The following is an 18,049-nucleotide window of genomic DNA, read 5'->3' on the forward strand; positions in this document are numbered from 1 at the left end:
GAGGGAGAAAGGAAGGAAGAAAGGAAGGAAGGAAGGAAGGAAGGAAGGAAGGAAGGAAGGAAGGAAGGAAGGAAGGGAGGGAGGGAGGAAGGGAGGGTTAGGGAAGGATGGAGGAAGGGAGGAAGGGTCGGGGGAGGAGGGCAGGAGAGGACAGGATCACTCACCTAGAATACCAATGTGCACAAATTTTAAATACTTTTTTTGGTATTGTGGGAAGTGTATTCACACATTCACTCCAGTCTTAGCTTTGAACAGGTCTTCCCATTGCTGACAGGCCTTATGTGAACATACTCTAAACACTTCATCTGCTAAAAGAAAAAGAATTCAAGGGAAAATATTTTAGTTTAGAAGTTGACATTTTAAGTGGGGAAAAGGAATTAGCCATCTTGGACTGGAGGCTGTTGGTACTTGGACTCGAGGCTGTTCTCTGGAGTGTCCTGAAATGTGCATATTTTCTATAATGTCACCACTCTGGTATCACAAGGAACCCCAAGGCCCCCAAGAGGGCTCCTATTGAATAAAGCAAAGTTGTTTAAGTTTCCAACTAAATTTGGAGGTGTTGAATGTGTCTGGATTTGTCTGGATTAGAGTCTATTCATGGGCTCTGCCTCCTGCTGATAGAGGTCAAACGTGTATAAACCTTCCCAAGTCTGGGCTTCAGCAAGTTCAAATCAAGCACCAGCCACAGGAGTGCAGAGACACGCCCATGCACAGAACTCATTCTTATGCTTCTCCGTGGTCTCCCTGCTCTGTGAGGTTTGATCTTAGTTAGTTTCACAGATAACTCCACGCATATTTCTAAGAAATTTATGTACCTGGGGTTTAAAATGTGTATATTCAGGTTATGTTGTCCATGGAAAACTAATATCTCCTTCCTCCTTCTCCTCATTCTTTTCCCCTTCTCCCCCTCCCTCCCCCCTCCCTCCCTCTCTCTTTTCTTCTCTCCATATGTCCTCCCTTTCTTTCCCCATCTAAGTGAACTATTTGTACCTTCAAAAATAATGCCTATTTCCTAGATAAACTTCAAATATGGGAATCAATTTTTAAATATCTAAATTGAATCTTCCCTATATGGTATGCATATAACAATTTAAAGAAAGTTGTAAAAGAAAAATGATATTTAGCAAATGGGGTAAACACATATCTAAATGTGCAGAACCATGCATATACATATGCATATGTGAAATGTGTATGTGTGTGTGTGTGTGTGTTTAAAATTACGGTTTGAAAAGTGTTTGCCAAGATTCAGGGCTTCCTGTAAAAATAGCCTTGTGTCTGCATGAGTTAGTTTCTCTTAGAAACTTTAAAAAATATATATAATATTTTTCATGGCTTACCCGGCACTCCCCAGTTATATTAAGATAACAGTAAACTACATTCTTGTGGCTGTCATAACATTTAGCCCGGTGCTGCTTGCACTTTGAGTAATCTATTAAGATGTATAGGGTGCAAAATGCCACTGTGGTGTTGTTGAGTTCTAGTTATCAGCTGTAACATCTAAGTGCAGTTGCAGTCAGTGTGGGGCCTTGTGTGCTTCCTGGCAGACCTCAGCAGCAAAGGATTTGCAGCATTGACCCCTGGCAACCTTGGCCACCACCATGGGGGCTCCCTGTCTCTGCTCCCACTGCTTGTTCCCCTCTCCATTTTCTTGCCTGCCATCAATCTTACTAAACTGACAGCAGACAGATGTTAGCCTTTGCAAAGATCAAATAAAATCTATGGCTTTGGGGCTACTCACTCAGGAACAGGGTCACGGCACCCCAACACCAGTACACACCTTGGCAGGAATTTACCTAGGATCAATTTGCCAAATATTGCAAATGACTCTATGGTCACTTGCTACTTGGAGATGGAATTTGGCAAAATTTAGAACTCCAGTTGTATCAGGAAAGCGTGGCTATGCACTGCTGGGAGGCTCTTGACGCTTATGTCAGCTTATATATGTGAATGTATTTCTTATGTAAGTTTATACATGTGAATGTACTTGAAAATAATTACTGATGGTCAACTTAGAAGTGACAGTATTTATTTTAGCCACAGAATCAAGGTTTTAACCCCTTCTTCCCAAAGTTGAATTGTACCAAGTTTCCCCCTGCCACTTTTCCTGGAGTTTTGAGATGTGCTTACACAGAGAAAAGGAATCCATTGCTTAACTATGCTGAATGAGCTCTTGTCTCATGCAATTGCTGTACATCAATGTACAGGACCCTTCATCTTCAATAGAAATGTTTACCTAATCTGGAAAATGTCAGGCCATATGGTGTACATTGTATGAATTTCATCCGTCCTTTTTAACTCTTTCCGAAAATCCTTTCCCTCCTGCTGTTCCTTTGTTGTGGACAAGGCAGGAATGATTAAAGTGGGATGGAATCAGAAGAGAGGGGGCAGGGTGGGAAGGAAGTCAGTGGAAGCACAGATGGGCACTGGGGAGGCCTCTTTCTCTTCTGAACGGGACATCTTGTAAAGGCCAAAGAAAATTTAGGATCAAGGCAATCTTTCTGTAGAGCAAATGCTGAATAATAAAAGACAACAGCAGTGTCCTGGAGATCATGTTGATGCGGTGCTAACAGTTGCAAGCCACAGGCTCCATAAAATTCAGAAAGACCCAGCTGCCTTCAGGCTCTGAGCTCCAATTTCCATCATCAGGTCTGCCAGTGATGAAGTCTTCACTGCATGAAGAAAAGAGCAGCCCCAGTGCTTTGAGCCCAAGAAAGTGCTTCTGTAACGGTAAAAGATAGATTGCTATTTAAAATAAGTGATATCTAGGAAGAATAAACTATTATGTTTGTGCCAATGCTTATTCATGGTTTTATAACAAGACATATCTGTTTTCTTCATATAAATCGTGACTCTATATTTAGAGTTTGCAAACAATGATTCCAGTTTTTGGCTGCCTGCCACTTCTGATAGAAAGCTGGGATAGCCGTCCTACATTACTAAAACATTCAAAAATTCCCAAAATTTCTCGGGCAGAACATCCTAACTGGCAAGAGGAAACCAAGAAATGTTCATATGTAGGAAGAGGAGGAAGAAGGTCAAGAATTAGCAGTTTCAGGGTAGCTCTATCTGCCTAAGCATGCATAAGTGTGTCAATATTCCTAACTCAGAGGTACGGGTTCTGATCAAGAACGACTATTCAAAGCTTTTTCTGGACTTCATTTGTACTTTGAACAAAGGACTTCCAATCTGTCTTGGTTACCCAGTCAATTCTTAAACCAATCTTGAGTATCTATCACCTGCTCCTTAGTAAATGGTGTTAGTTTTAAGGGGCTGATGGAGCATCAAGTAGAGAAAAGTTACTGCATACTACATCCTTTCTTCCCCCTTTAAAATGTTTAATAGTATAACAAGCAGAGTGGGTGCTAGAGAGCTGTCATTAGCTTAAGGGTTTTCTTCCTTCTAGCAACTAGAAAAGAAAGCAATAATTTCCAGGTTAGCCAATTCCAAGACTCTACTGTATTTTGGAGGTGGATTTAACTTGGGAGAACTTATCCATACAACTTGGCTCTCCTCAGTCATAATCCACTAACATTTTCATGTGCTATATCAATGGTAAGGTTACACAGACATGATCTCTCAGATGGACAGGAAAAGCAGCCAAACTAAGAGGCTCACCTGGAACCATGATTCCACAACAGGAAGCGATGGATGTGCTGTGCCCTGATCAATACACAAAGGAGGAATTCTACCCAGGGCTCTGGAGAGTACAGACTAGAAAGCAAAACCTTCCAAGTGACCCTAAAGGAATGAAAATCATAGTTTCCTAATGAGAAGCACCATGGTGGGTTGCAGAGGAGAAGGGGACTTAGTGGGAGCACATGAGGGCCACAAAGTAGACAGGTAAATCCTGAAGAGCCTTGGACATTATAGCGGGAGTTTGAAAACTCAGAGAGCCCTGAGAGAGCCACTAAAAGTCAAGAAGGTAGTTGATGACACTCACAAGCACCTACCAGGAGACCATTGCAAACTACAGAAGACTTGATGTGAGCACAAAATGAAACACAGTAACCAAACTGGAACATGGGTAGGAGACTTGAAAAACATGGCATATGGGATAGAGATATGGCTCAGCAGTTGAGAGCATGTACAGAGGACCTTAGAAAAGATATGAACACACACACACACACACACACACACACACACATACACAAAATCTATGACATGTGGGTTACTGAGATGTTTCTCAGATCTCTATACAACTTAATAAGGATTCTGTTAGAAATGACTAATGGGAGATTAAAGTTGGCTAAATGGCATATTCCATTGCTCTTACAGATAACTACATATATTATGATTTCTGTTTAATAATTAATGCTCTTGTTTTTAAGATATTAACAACTTAGTCTTAACATGCACACAATATTAAAACTCATAAGTCTATTAAAAATGAAGAACGGAAAGACGGAAAGAAAATATGATATAAAAATAATAGATACTGCAAAGCCCTTGGTCTTGAGTGAAATTCAAATACAGAAAACAAGTCCAGTGAAAATGTAAAAGAAAATGGAAAGGGCTAGAAGGTAGCTTTTAGGAAAACCTCTGTGTAATGTTGAGTCAACTTCAGACAACAAGTTAAATATGTTTCTAGTAAATAATTTTCTCACTAAAGTGGAACAAGAAAGCAAGGAGAGAGACATCCACAGACACTGGCCAGAGGGGAGAGTCATTGTCAGTTACTGCAGACACCACAATTTTTGAATCACATCTAGAGAAAGAAAAGCTTCACATGCATTAGTCCTATTTGTAACCAGTGTTACTCAGCATATCAATTAAAAGCACAAAGTTCTATTCCCACATTCCTTCCATGGAATTTTCAAATATTTATTGGTATATTATATTGAACATTTCATCACGATTAATGTGGGGCCCGTGGAACACACTGAGCTTTTCATTACAAGAGTGGTCGACTAGGGCAAAGACTAAATTGTTAATATAAAAACAAGAGCATTAATTATTAAACAGAAATTGTAATATATGGAGTTATCTGTAAAGCAATGGAATATGCCATTTATCCAGTTTTTAATCTCCCATTAGTGATTTCTAGCAGAATCCTTAGATCTCACTAACCCACATGTTATAGATAGATTTTGGCAGTAAACCCACTAGAGACAGAACTGCAATCTCACTTAGATTGCCTTGATCTTACCTTTGAGTAAATCAAGATGAAATAAAATGGAAATGAAAAATAATCAACACTGGGTAAAACTGAAGTTATATGGAAGGAGGAAGAGAGGAAGAAGGGAAGGAAGGAGGAAGGGAGAAAGAGACAGAAAATAAAGGAAGAAAGAAAGAAAGGATGGTTTGGTATTTTGGTATGATTAGGTTTGGTTGGATTTCTTATAGCTATGATGAAGCAACTTCAGGAAGCAAATATTTACAAGGATGTAGTCTGTTGTAGCGACAGGTAGCTTTGTGCAGAGTATCATTCAACAGCTGTTTCCTTACATCTTAGCAGAGCAGAAAACAGACCAAGAGATCAGAAGTTTGTCCTGACTGTAAACCTTTGAGGGTGTCCTAAAGATACACTTCTTTCAATAAGGCACACACTCATTGGTTCCACGGCCTTCCAAAGAACTCTTCCCACAGAGAACAGAAGGTCTAAGCACATAAGGCTGTGGGAGACATTTTACATCCAAACCATAAACAGAAAGGAAAAGGAAGGGAGCAGAAGGAAGGAAGAAATGAAACATAAGAGATAAAAATCAAAGAAGGAAAACTTTTTATGTACTCTCAGCACATAAGTCAATATGCCATCAAAATATCTGTTTAAAAAGTCATTAAAATAGACAATGAAGAGTTAGGGATTTTGTTTGAAAAAAATCAATTAAACTGTTCCTTGTCTATCAGTGAATGTTAAAGGACTAAAGATTGTTTCAGTAATAAAATAAAGCCTGGATTTCTAAAATTCCTCACTGCCCAGCCACTCTGTAGGATGCTCAGCAGTCTCCTGGGAAAAAATTGATGCCAGCACATGAGTTCTATCTCTTTTGCTTGTAAAAAGCTTCCTTGTGATTCCTTCTTCCCCCATCTGACTGTTGTTGTGAGTTGCTTAATATAACAAGAAGCCAGAGGACAAGGGGGAAGCTGGAGGAAAGAGAGCAAGAAGGACGCTGGAAAACATTTACTGAAAACCTTCAATGAATGTTCAGCTGGTTTCTGAACTTCGTGTGTGTGTACACATGGGTGGGTATTTGTACATGTTCTTGTGCACACTTGTGCAAGTATGTGTGTGTGTTCAAGAGTATGTTCATGTCTGTGCATGTGGGAAAGCATTTGTCATACTATACTTGTGGACTTCAGAGGACAATCTCAGCATCGGTCCTTACCTCCTGTGCTGTTTCCTGCCCTGCCTGTGTGCCTCTCATCTGGCTATGGGAGCATGGTGATTTCACACATGAGCACGGTGCTTGGCTTTAAGTGACTCCATGGATTTGAACTCATGTTCTCACACTTTCATGGCAAACTGTTTACTTACCAACATGTTGGTCCAAGCCCTCTTCTGGACTGTCTTTTAGGAATGAACTTATAATGAAATATTCACCCATTCATTAACCCCTCAGCAATATGATAGCTTAGTCTCAGAGCCCTAAGGAGATCAAGATGCAGGGATGTACATAAAATGTCAGAATATCTTCATAAAGCTCAAGGATATCCTCCTGTATACTTTGCAATGCATCTAGATTATTTACAATCGCGTACATAATGTACTTTGTGTATGACTAGTTATTGTGTCATGCCACACTCTTTAGGAAATGACGACAAGCTTCCAATGTTTTTGAACCATTTGTTGAATTCAAGAATGCAGTACCCCTGGGGCACAGAGATCCAACTGCACATTATCTATTCAGCTTACTCACACTTCTACTCTCTCATTTCTGCACTATACTTCAAAACAGAGTGATTTCAAACTCTTAGAGTTTAAATTTGAACCGATACAGAATTTTAAAATTGGCTTTCATGGGATATTTCAAAACCAAACAGGTTTTGTGCCCGCAATCTCACATACTTGTGTTTATAATAAAATTTTGGATCATATATTCTAATAATGGGTTAAACATGGCTACTTATAATCCAAATATAATCTACCTATCTTTTGGGAAGACAGATATATAGAAAGAAGCATTAATAACTCCGGGGAATCTAGAAGTTTCTCCTTCAGCTTCTTCATAGCATTCAGTGGAGCTACAGAATAATATATGCCATTAACAAATGTGGAGCAAGGGGCTTGCTAGCCAGCCACTCCCATTCAGCAGCTAATTTAACTCTCACAGCTTCCACATGCAATCCTGCTGTGGAGTGAACAGGTCATGTTCAAAAGGCTCATGGCTATGTATGGAGGAGCTGTTCAGATCCAATCAGATCTGAGAATTAACCCTCAGTTGCCACAGTCTCTCTTAAGTCCTGCTCAAAGGATCAGCATAAACACTGGGCCTGTCTTCACTGTAAAAACCAAGTGGAAACTTGCCCATTAAATTCCAGTCTTCAACTTTTTCAACAATAAGCCACAAGGAAACAGCTTGGCTTTTGACAATCTCTTCGTTCCTAGGACCCTCAAAGACAAAGGACCCCTGGTGAGCCTCTGGACACAGAACAGCTCAACCTTGTACATGTCTGCTGTGGCTCTGGGCTCTGCACTGCAGTCCTCAAGGGGTTAAGCCCTGCCATTCCAAAGTTCAGTGAAGGGGCAGGCTTAACTGAACAGCGGGATTTTTAGAATTTTAATCGTCAACTCTCCTCCGATTGGCTCAGAACAAATGCAAGATACAGTAAATTGTCCTTGTCAGCTCAGCTCACATGATGATATGCTTTATTTCTAGACATGCCTTGAATCTGTCCCCCGAATTTATGTTCAGAAAATAAACACTTCCAGACGGCAATGGCAATAAAGCATTCCCTTGCGGCTGGGGATTGCACGTCTCAGACCCACCAAAGCTCTTTCCTGGGCAGTTTAAGAGCCTGAGCAGTGGAGGGTCCAAAAGTCATCTCGCTCCCACTTACCAGCCTGGCACACAAGACTTTTATTACAACCAGAACCCCAGTTCCAGGATCTTCTTTTGTCATTCCCCTTTCCTGCAGTCCAATTGAATTTCCTTCGATTGGTTGGTTGGTTAGTTTGTTCTGTTTTTCTGTAAAGATGTTTCTTTCTGATTGCAACTCAGGCAAAAAAATGTGATTTCTGTCAAGTGGTCAAATTGAAAGGAAATTGATAGTTCATCGATCTTACTTATCTGTTCCTTATCATTAAGCAAGATAGATTGTGGGAAACACTGCATGTGTTCCAAACTTCAGTCTCCACATTGCAATTTCGCCTAGATCTGAGGATTTTTTGGGGGTGGGGGGCATTTTTTATTTTTCCATCAAAACATCTTTGATCAAGTACATTTCATCATTTAAATTTCATCATTTCCTAAGGAATAAAATAGTGATTTGTGTGTGTGTGTGTGTGTATGTGTGTGTGTGTTTGACTTCTAAGATACTAGAAATAAATATATCACTATTAGTACTACACTGTTCCTTTCCTTGAACAATCAAGAGCAAAAAAAAAAAAAAAATCACAAGGAAGATCACTCACAATATAAATAAAATAAGGCAATAATAAAGATATCAAAACTTCACACAGTGAATTTATTTAATAAACACTAAAGTAAACAACTGCTTCCCTTTCACTGGAGACAGCCAATGAAAGAACCCGTGGTCAAGTGATTTGCTTATTGGCTCGTGAATCATGGTCTCCAGGTCTTACTGGTTGGCTTGTAGCTTGTGCTGGTATTTGCAATTCCATTCTACACTGGTATCCATAATGACAAATTCTCAGAGAAAGAGCTTACTGAGATGTCAGCAGAGCCACCTGGATGAGGAGCAGCATATTAACAAAGACATGAGGAGACCCTGGCATCTTATTGCAGATCCAATGTATGGAGGTTGGGTTAGGATGTACATGGCTCTTTAAAACTGAAGAAAGGAAATTAAGTGATTTCTAGTTGTAGCAAGCCTCTGTTGATAAATATAAGAGCCACGGCCAGTAATTAAAACCATGTGGTTTTCCAGAGAATAAATTGCATCAGGTGTCTACAGTTCACTATTAATATAGATTGCCACTGAACCATGGGAGCTGTTTCCCTTCTGGCTTCTCTCTTACTGTAGTAATTCTCATTCAGAAGAGAGCACTGTGGAAACCTAGCAGAAAGCACTCTTAGAACCTTCTCAAATTCTCTACCAAGAGACTATGACATCATCCAGTTCACACATGGAAAAATTTAGTGTCAGTGCTAAGGCCTTCCCTTGGTGAATTGGTTGGGCACACGCTTATGGTGAATGTTCTTGAGCTTTTTGTTTGGTACTTACACTATAGGTCTGATAACTCTGTGAAACTTGACCTAAATTTCTCATCTAAAAGTTAAGGAAGTTTTTGTGCTTTCTCTCATTTTTGATTGCCATTGTTCATAAACAAGTATTTTTCTCATTAAGAAGAATTTAAGGTTATATTGAATGAAAAGTGAAAAGAAATGGTAACATAGAGTTATGAAATGGTAACATAAGTTGTAACAATGAAGAGAAATGGTAACATAGTTACAAAATGCAATAGCAATCCTGATTGAACTAGAAAGACAGACATCTAGTTGTATCTTTTCTCTCTTGTTATTCAATTGACTTACACTGACTGAGCAGCAAGCAGCTCTCATGTCCTGGAGATTCAGTGTCCCAGAGAGACAAACTTCTACCCCGCAGAACATGATGTCCCAGTAGAAAGGAAAATATTAGATACAAAATTGATTAGATAATCAAAATTGTATCATAAGTATTAGATAAAAAACTGAAAATAAACATAATTCAAAGTAGACAAGTAATATGGAGCAGAGAGTAGAAAAATACTTGTAAAACATGTGGTCACCATATCCTCTGTATGAAGGGTTTTACACCAAAGTTCAAAGGAGTTGTCACATAAAGAACATTCTAGAAAGTGTCAGTTTATGGGGAAAAGTCATAAGCAGAGACAAGATTGGAAGAGGCAAGGATTCTAGAAAACATTATGTGAGGAGAGTGATCATGGGATTGTAAGATTGAGAGGCGTTAAGAGGGACTTGACCCTTGGACACACACCAGCACTGTGACTCAACATAGAGGTGATTCATTGTCTTGCTTGTCTTTTATTTTATATAGTGACAATCACAGAATAAATTTGATAAGACATATATAGTAATCTATGTATATATACTATATACATATTGTAATACACACGTGTTTGTGTGTATGTGTGTATGGATGGCATATGAATACAAATGGTGATAGTGGAAAAAGTTAGATGTGTTGAAAGATGTTGTTGTACTTGGAAGAGAGATGATGTCACCACTTATGATTCCAATTGTTCAAGATAGAAATCTAAAAATTATCCTTGATTCCTTTTTGTTTGTTTGCTTGTTTGTTTCCTTTAAGTCTTGATGACCCTCATACACTCATAAAAATGCTTAGTCACCAGGAGGTGGCAATATTTTAAAGAATCAGAAGGATTAGGAGTTGTTGGGGAGAGTGTGAAGCTGGAGGTGCACTTTAGGATTTCCAAGGCCCATGGGAAGCTCAGCATTTCTCTCTCAACCTGAAGATCAAGATGGAGCTCTGAGCTAGATTCCTTTCTGCCACTGTGCTCCCTGCCAGAATGATAATGGACTAACCTTTGAAACTGAAAACAAATCTTCAATTTTTTTTTTATAAGAGTTGCCTTAGTATGGTGACTTTTCACAGAAATAGAACAGGGACTAATACAGAAGTTGGTACCAGAAGCGGGGTATTGCTGTAACAGGCCTGGCCATGCTGCTCATTGGCAGAATATTAGCTTTGAGACTTTGGATTAGGAAAGTAGTTGAAGGCTTTAAGTAGCCCTTACTGTACAATACTAGTAGAAGCATGGGTGACAGTAGTGCTGAAAGTAATATAGAATATGACTGTCCTTCTAAAGGTTTCAGAGGGGACGAAAGTGACTTAGAGGTTAGCATTCTTGTGATATTTTGGCAAAGAATGTGACTGCTTTATGTCCTTATCTAAAAAGTCTGCCTAAGGCTAAACTGAAGTACATTTGATTAATGGCTTTGGCAGAAGGAATCTCATGGTAGCTTAGTATTGACTATATTGTATTAATAATTACTCTAATATATGCTTATAATGAAAAGGAGCAATCTTGAGACAATCTGGAAAAGAGATTTTTTTTCAAAGCCAAAAGATGATGAAAATGTACTTGAACAAGGGGCCAATGGTCCAGTCCCAGCAAGCAGCAAACCCTGACAGCTTCTGCCACGTGGTTTTGGTTTTAGAGTCAAGGATACAAGAAAGGTTGTGGAATCTTCTTCTTTGGCTAAGGAAAACTGTTGAGCCAGGCATATGCCAGGTGTGTCCCTGCATCAAAGCCTAGAGAGGTCATTTTGTCAAGCTGTGAAGTTGAAGCCTAGATTGTGTCAAAGACCTCAGGATGTTGGAGATGCCAGAGTTGTGGGATACCTGTCAATGAAAACTACAGACTTGGTGAGGAACCAGCACAAGACAGAGAAGTGTATTGTAGCAAATAAAGTTGGAAGGAGTTTGCGATCTGAAGAATGGTTTGACATCAAACATGGAGATACAAGATCTGGAAGTTTTTCTCCTGGTTTCAGTGCTTGCCTGACTTCAGTGTTTATTCACTACGCTCCCTTTCCTTTCTGTTATAATGTATATTCTGGGCCTTTGCATGTTGGAAATATGTGATCTGCCTTATGATTGTTTACAGTGGGTGACAGTTTAAGAGAATGTTATCTGTCTCAGAAGCGACTTTGAACCTCCACTTTTTAAATAGTGTAGAGACTGAAAAACTATGGAGAGTTTGAAGTTGGACTAAATGAATTTTGCCTAATGATATGGCTACAGGCCTATGCAGACCAGGGAGTAGTATGTGGTAGTTTGAATAAGAATGCCTCCATAGGCTCATATATTTAAATGATTAGTCACCAGTGAGTAACATTATTTGAAAGGATTAGAAGGATTAGAAGGTGTGACCTTATTGGAGGAAGTATGTCACTGGGTATTATGAACTTTGAGGTTTCAGAAATTCAGAGTCTCTCTCAGCCTGTGGATCAAGATATAGCTCTCAGCTAGTGCTCCAGCATCACTCCTTTAGGCCACCATCCCCTCCCTACCAGGATGATAATGGACTAACCTTTGAAACTGTAACCAAATTCTCACTTAGTTTTTTGTTTTGTTTTATGAGTTCCCTGGGTCATGGTGTCTCTTCACTGCAATCAACAGTGACTAAGAAGTTCATCTCTAGCTTTTGCCAAATAAGAACAATTACATAGTCATCATAAAATCTCAATGAAATACACCAAAATACATTTATTTAGCTGTCATGTCTCTGGTTTGGCTAGATGTTGGTTAATCTGGCTAAACAAACTGGGTGTCTACTGATATTTCTGAGAACATTCACATATCTGTATCAACTAATAATTTTCCTTCATCCATCAGAAGAAATTTGTCTAGGAAGTCTTTGCTCCATATAGCTTTCAATTTTCTTCTGGATCCATTGATTTAATCCAAGCACACTATTATAGCAACAGTAGAATGGACTCAGGAGGCAACCTTTCACACAATACCCGGAAGTTTTCTTCCATGTCTGCTATTTCTCCAACTGAACTTAAATACAGATCATGGGATAGGGTAAAATGGCCTGTTGTCAACCCAATGCTAGTCATATGGTCAAGACCAAATAAACTCCTTGGACTAAGAAAGTCAATCTCTCATGGAAATGAGAACAAGAAAATTAATATTTTTGAAGAAATAAAAAGTCTCCTTTGTCTCAGTGGCATACTTTACCCACTTCTTGTTTAAGATTCAATTCCTTGGACTGGGATTCAAGTTTCCTCAACACATGCAAAAAATCTAGATACCTGCTCTTTGTTATTCATCTGTACACCAAAAGAAGTTTGGTTATAATGAAACTAGCTATAGGTGTGCTTACTTTTATGTTTTATTGTCTCATACTCTACATACATTCAAAAAACTCTCTCCATTTATCCAAAAAAATTGCTTAACTATGCTATACTCAATTTCACATTGGCTTTAAATGTTACCATTCAGAAAAGGGAAAGCAGTGAAGTAAATATCTAGAATAGTGGTAGAAAGTAAACCAAGAACTGTATAGTCCCTCTGATCTAAACTTCACAATAGCCTATCGGTTCCTATTTTCTAGAAGAGAAAACTGAGATTCAAAAGTGTGCAACTTAGTAAAATCAAGTAGTTCATTTGTGACAGAGATAAAATTTATATTAAATTTGATTCATTTGACCAAGTCCTTGGTCAGTCAAATAACAGTTTCTCTTCTGCAAATCCTTTGCTTATGCTTCGGTTTCTACTGGGGAAAGGAATCATTGTCTTTATTGCACTGGAGCACTTAGGAGGTGAATTCTACATGTAAATATTCATAAACAAGAGTTTTATTAATCTCAACACATCAGGCAATCTAATATTAAATTACATCTCAGGATGTCTTTTGTCAATATTTCACACACATGAAAGGTTTGTTTAGAAAATAACTAGATAATCATTCATTTTCACTTTTCTGTAGCAGATTGCTATGGACCAATTATCAATGAAACTATAGAATATAGCTTTAGCTATTTTTATGTTCACTTAAAAAATATTTGACTCATCTGCTATCTTTTAGGGGAAAAAAGAAAAAAAAGAGAAAGAGAACAACTACTGAGCCCAAGTAGCACTGGATTGAAAACTGGCTGAAAGAAAGGTTGCTTAAAGAGATCAGTATCTATCAGCTCAGAAATTAGTTAGTGGCCTCTGGATCACAGGTGGCACTGGTGTTCCATAAGTTTATTAACAACCTGAAAGATGGGGTGAACAGCAGGGCAGTGAATTTCTCAAAACTCTATAATTATTTCTATGCTAAACATAGATATAGTCAATGATAAGAGGTGGGAAGAACTTTAGAAAGACCAAAGGCAGTTATGTAATTGAGCTCCACAATGGTGAATGGAATTCAGCATAGCAAGTTCAAGGTAAGACGCAATGGAAGAAGCAATTCAAACTACTCCCACACAGTACACTAATGGCTGCTGAATTACCCACAGCCTCTTAAGAAAGAAATGGAGATGCCACCGTCGATAGCTCAAAGAATATGTTGACTTGACATACAGGAGAAGACTAAAAAATAAATGAATATGTTATTGGGTTGCATTAACCAGGAAATCAAGGATAATATGAAATAGTATTTCTTTGTTATACATTGAAACAGCTCTACAGCCATTCAGGAAATGCAAAGTTAAAAAGTCACCTTGAATGTTGCCTTTAGTCAAGAAGACTTTGCTGCTTAAAAACATAAAAGAAAAAAGAGAAAAAAAAATCCAAGGAGAATAGGGAAACCTTCCAAGAGGAACTGCTAGAATTCCATATGGGAAACCTAAGAGATTCCAAGTCTTGAGCAGAAGAAATAAAATGACAAGAAACTGAAAACCTATCTGGAATTTTTATTGCTTCCTTTGAAAACATGGATGTATAGTAGACAGGCACAGGAATATGTAAAATAGCAAGTGGAATCTTCCAGTGATTCTTACTTAGGTAAATAGAAAGTTAAACTGTAGACAGACACAAGATCACACAGCTGAACACACTGAACACTGGACTCCTGCTCCAAGCCTTATAAATGCTTGTGATGGTTTTATTATACATTTTCCAAACAAAGAGCAATTTCAGACAAGAGTATTTATAACCATTAGCACCACAATGGAATGTTTTATGAGAAATATCTCTTTACACGTAGAAAGGATATGAAAGCTGAGTGTATTCACACCAGAAGTGTTGTTGTCTTGAGACATTCATATCACTGTAGCTTCCACTGAACTCAATGAAGCCAAAAACATCTCTAAGGATGCCATTAATAGATGCCATATAGAGTTTATTGTAACCCACCAGTATCAATCTCATAAAGAGAAAAATGGTGTCTCTGGGCTCTTAAAGACAGGCTGTTGTCAAAAGTATTTGAACAGAGCTAAAGATAGGAACAATTTCAACTTTGTGTGTGTGTGTGGGAGAGACAGAGGGAGAGAGACAGAGAGCAAGAGGGAGAGAGAGACAGAGACAGAGATAGAGACAGAGACAGAGAGGGGAGGGCCCTAGCACTGGACCTATCTGTTTTACATGTTGATGCTGTGTTACTATTTTCAGTCTTCTTTCTAGAAGGAAGTGTGAAGAGGAACAGATATCAGAAGCTAGACGGGGTAAGCATATGGAGGGTGTCCCCTTTCGGGGTTTGCTTCTCAGTACAGCAACGCAGCTAACACAGAGCAACATTGGCAAGGAGGGGCAGTATGTTCTTTTCTCCTAACTCACAAAATAACCTGCAAGTAGCAGACATGCTTGATGCAGAGCAAGGAAGGCTGAAGTTGCCACACTGTCGTTACAAATACACAGCTGCCTCTCTGGTGTGGATGGACGGAGGTATATTTCTAAACAAACTGTTTCTTCTTACCGTTAATGGGAAATTAAAAGATTGTATATTCACCGGTTGAAAATATAAGTTTTTCAAAGATTGAAAGAAACTCAAGTCATCCCAAAATCTTCTCTCAGAAAATCAGTTCCCTTCATATTTCTGGTATCTCCTTCTTTATTCCTAATGCCCAGGGGTTCTCCACTGTCCCTTTCGCAATGCAGTCACCCTGAGTTTACTCCATCCTTATCATCGCCAAGATGTTCTTCCACAAATACATGAAGCCACGTTCCTGAGGTCCAGGTTATATGTTAAATAATCAGTATATATATATATATCAACATAACAATACAATAAATTTAAGACATGCCTTTCTTCTATAAGATGAACTAGGTGAGCCAATGGAACCCTTGGGAAGGGGATGTTTCAGAGTACAGTGCCTTCCTCCTCTGTCCAGTGGTCACAGCTCAGGACAACATCAAAAGCAAAGGCTCCCAACCTCTGATTGTCTTCAGAGAAAGTTCCTGGTTCCCCCACCAAGCTTCTTAGACTCTTCTGCTCTTTCTGGCAGTGCCCAAACTTAGCACCTGGTCCAGCACTTGATACTGGACTATGAGCTAATAAAAATATTTTAGAGAAAGTATTAAAAAAATAGTTTCCTTTGAAGAAAACTAACAATTTTGTTTATCTATGTGATTGTTAAAGAACTGTATATCAAATTTAAATATTCTGAAATAATTGATATAATAATTGAATTAGAGATTAGGCAATTCTATTAATCACATAAACTATATAGTGAGTTTAGCCACAAATTCTATGTAATTTATGCCAGGCCACCAGAAGCTTTGAGCTTTTAGTTTCTAATCTACAAAATTGAGGAATTAGAATATTTATAAGCTATCTTGTAATTCAATCAATGGGGCCAGAGTTGAACTTTTCAATATGAATTTTAAGTTAACAAGGAGAGCCCATAGAGATGCATTTTGGGGGGGGCAGGGGGCATGTTCTCATGCATATGTTTTCTGTAGAGTTGTATAACAGTTAGGAAAGCTGCTTTGGCTACCATTTCCTATCAACCAGATCAACTCCGAGCCCTGGGAAATCACCCATGTTTACTATGCGGGTAAACCAAACACCAATTCTTTTTCAGGAGCTTCTGTATTCTATTCTCAAACGGTTCAGGAATTTTCTCCCACAGGTAACTGACTATGCACCTTGGCAAAAGAAGGAAAACATTCTTTGCAATTCTCCCACTACTATGAGAGGCTGATGCTTGCTTCCTAAGCACTCCATCTTCTTCATTCCTTCTCAACTGAAGTCTCAGATAGGAACATTTCAAGTTCTCCTCAAACAATTCACTTTTGAGCTGAAGATGAGCCATCATCATTGGGCAAAAGCTGGCTTGAGACATCTGCTGATAATACAGAGGTTCAAATGGGTCATAAGCAGCCTGTTCCTTCAAAATTTCTCAGCACCATCCTTTATTCCTGTATAGTGACAGAAAGCTGTGTGCATGAGCTATCTAATATGCTCTTTTTCTGTTCTTCTGAACCACAGTTTAGTATTGATCCCTCAATATAATCAAGAGAAATGTAATCTATCAGAACACTTATTTATTTTACTTTGTCAAGTTAGAGCAGAAATACTGTGTACCACAGTAAACTTCTATGTGGTAGACCTATATGGAATTTAGACATATTTTAGTTACATGAAGGATATGTGTAGAATTCAGTCCAAACTATGCTATACCCATTTTCGATGGTGATGCCAAAAATGGGTAGTTTTTCCCAAGAGAGGAATTCCTTTTCCTCTTAAACACTAGACATACAATATTTCCAAGCCTCCCTTGTGGTCATGTGACTGGGTACAGGCCAAGAAATGATAATGTCTTCTGCATTCTCCATAGTCTACATACATCATTTTTTGACTATTTTGAGGGGCAGCTGGTCCAGCAGATGCAGGTACCACAATCCTAGTAACTCTATGATTCAGTGAGATTAGGCAATACTAGCCCAGGCAAAATTAAAATAACTTTAGCCATTTGTTAATATTTTTCTTGGATAATTCAAATTTGAATATGATACTAGCTATGCTTAATCTTTACAAAGGCCTAAAACTAGTTGGAAGTCCTGAATTCATCTATCACAGACATGTTTTCTCTGAAAGGCACCAACTGTCTTCTAAGGACACAGAGCTCTGGAGTGGCAGTTGAGAGATGGGCTAGAGCTGAGACAATGACATTAGAGCCAAGTCATTCAAAGGTAAGAATCCGATTCAGGGAGATATGGAAATTAAGGCATGTCCCTCTCTGATGTCCTCCAGTGAAACCATAGGCCACAAGCCAATTGGTTCACAAAGGCAGAGGTTTGTTTAGTTACTTCATTGCTCAAGTCAGAATTTCTCGTCTAGTTTTAGAATAGTAGGTATATTTTTTTTTAACATTTGGAAATCTAAATGATATCAGTCTTGATACTGTAATAATTAAAACCCTTTACTTACTGAGTTCTACTTTTGTTTAAAAATTCGTTGATGGTTGTGTGGTATAATATGTTTCATAGGGCCAGGACAGGAAGCAGGCGAGCTGAGGTCTAT

Source organism: Mus pahari, chromosome 13 (genome assembly GCF_900095145.1).
Source record: "Mus pahari chromosome 13, PAHARI_EIJ_v1.1, whole genome shotgun sequence".
Taxonomy (NCBI): domain Eukaryota; kingdom Metazoa; phylum Chordata; class Mammalia; order Rodentia; family Muridae; genus Mus; species Mus pahari.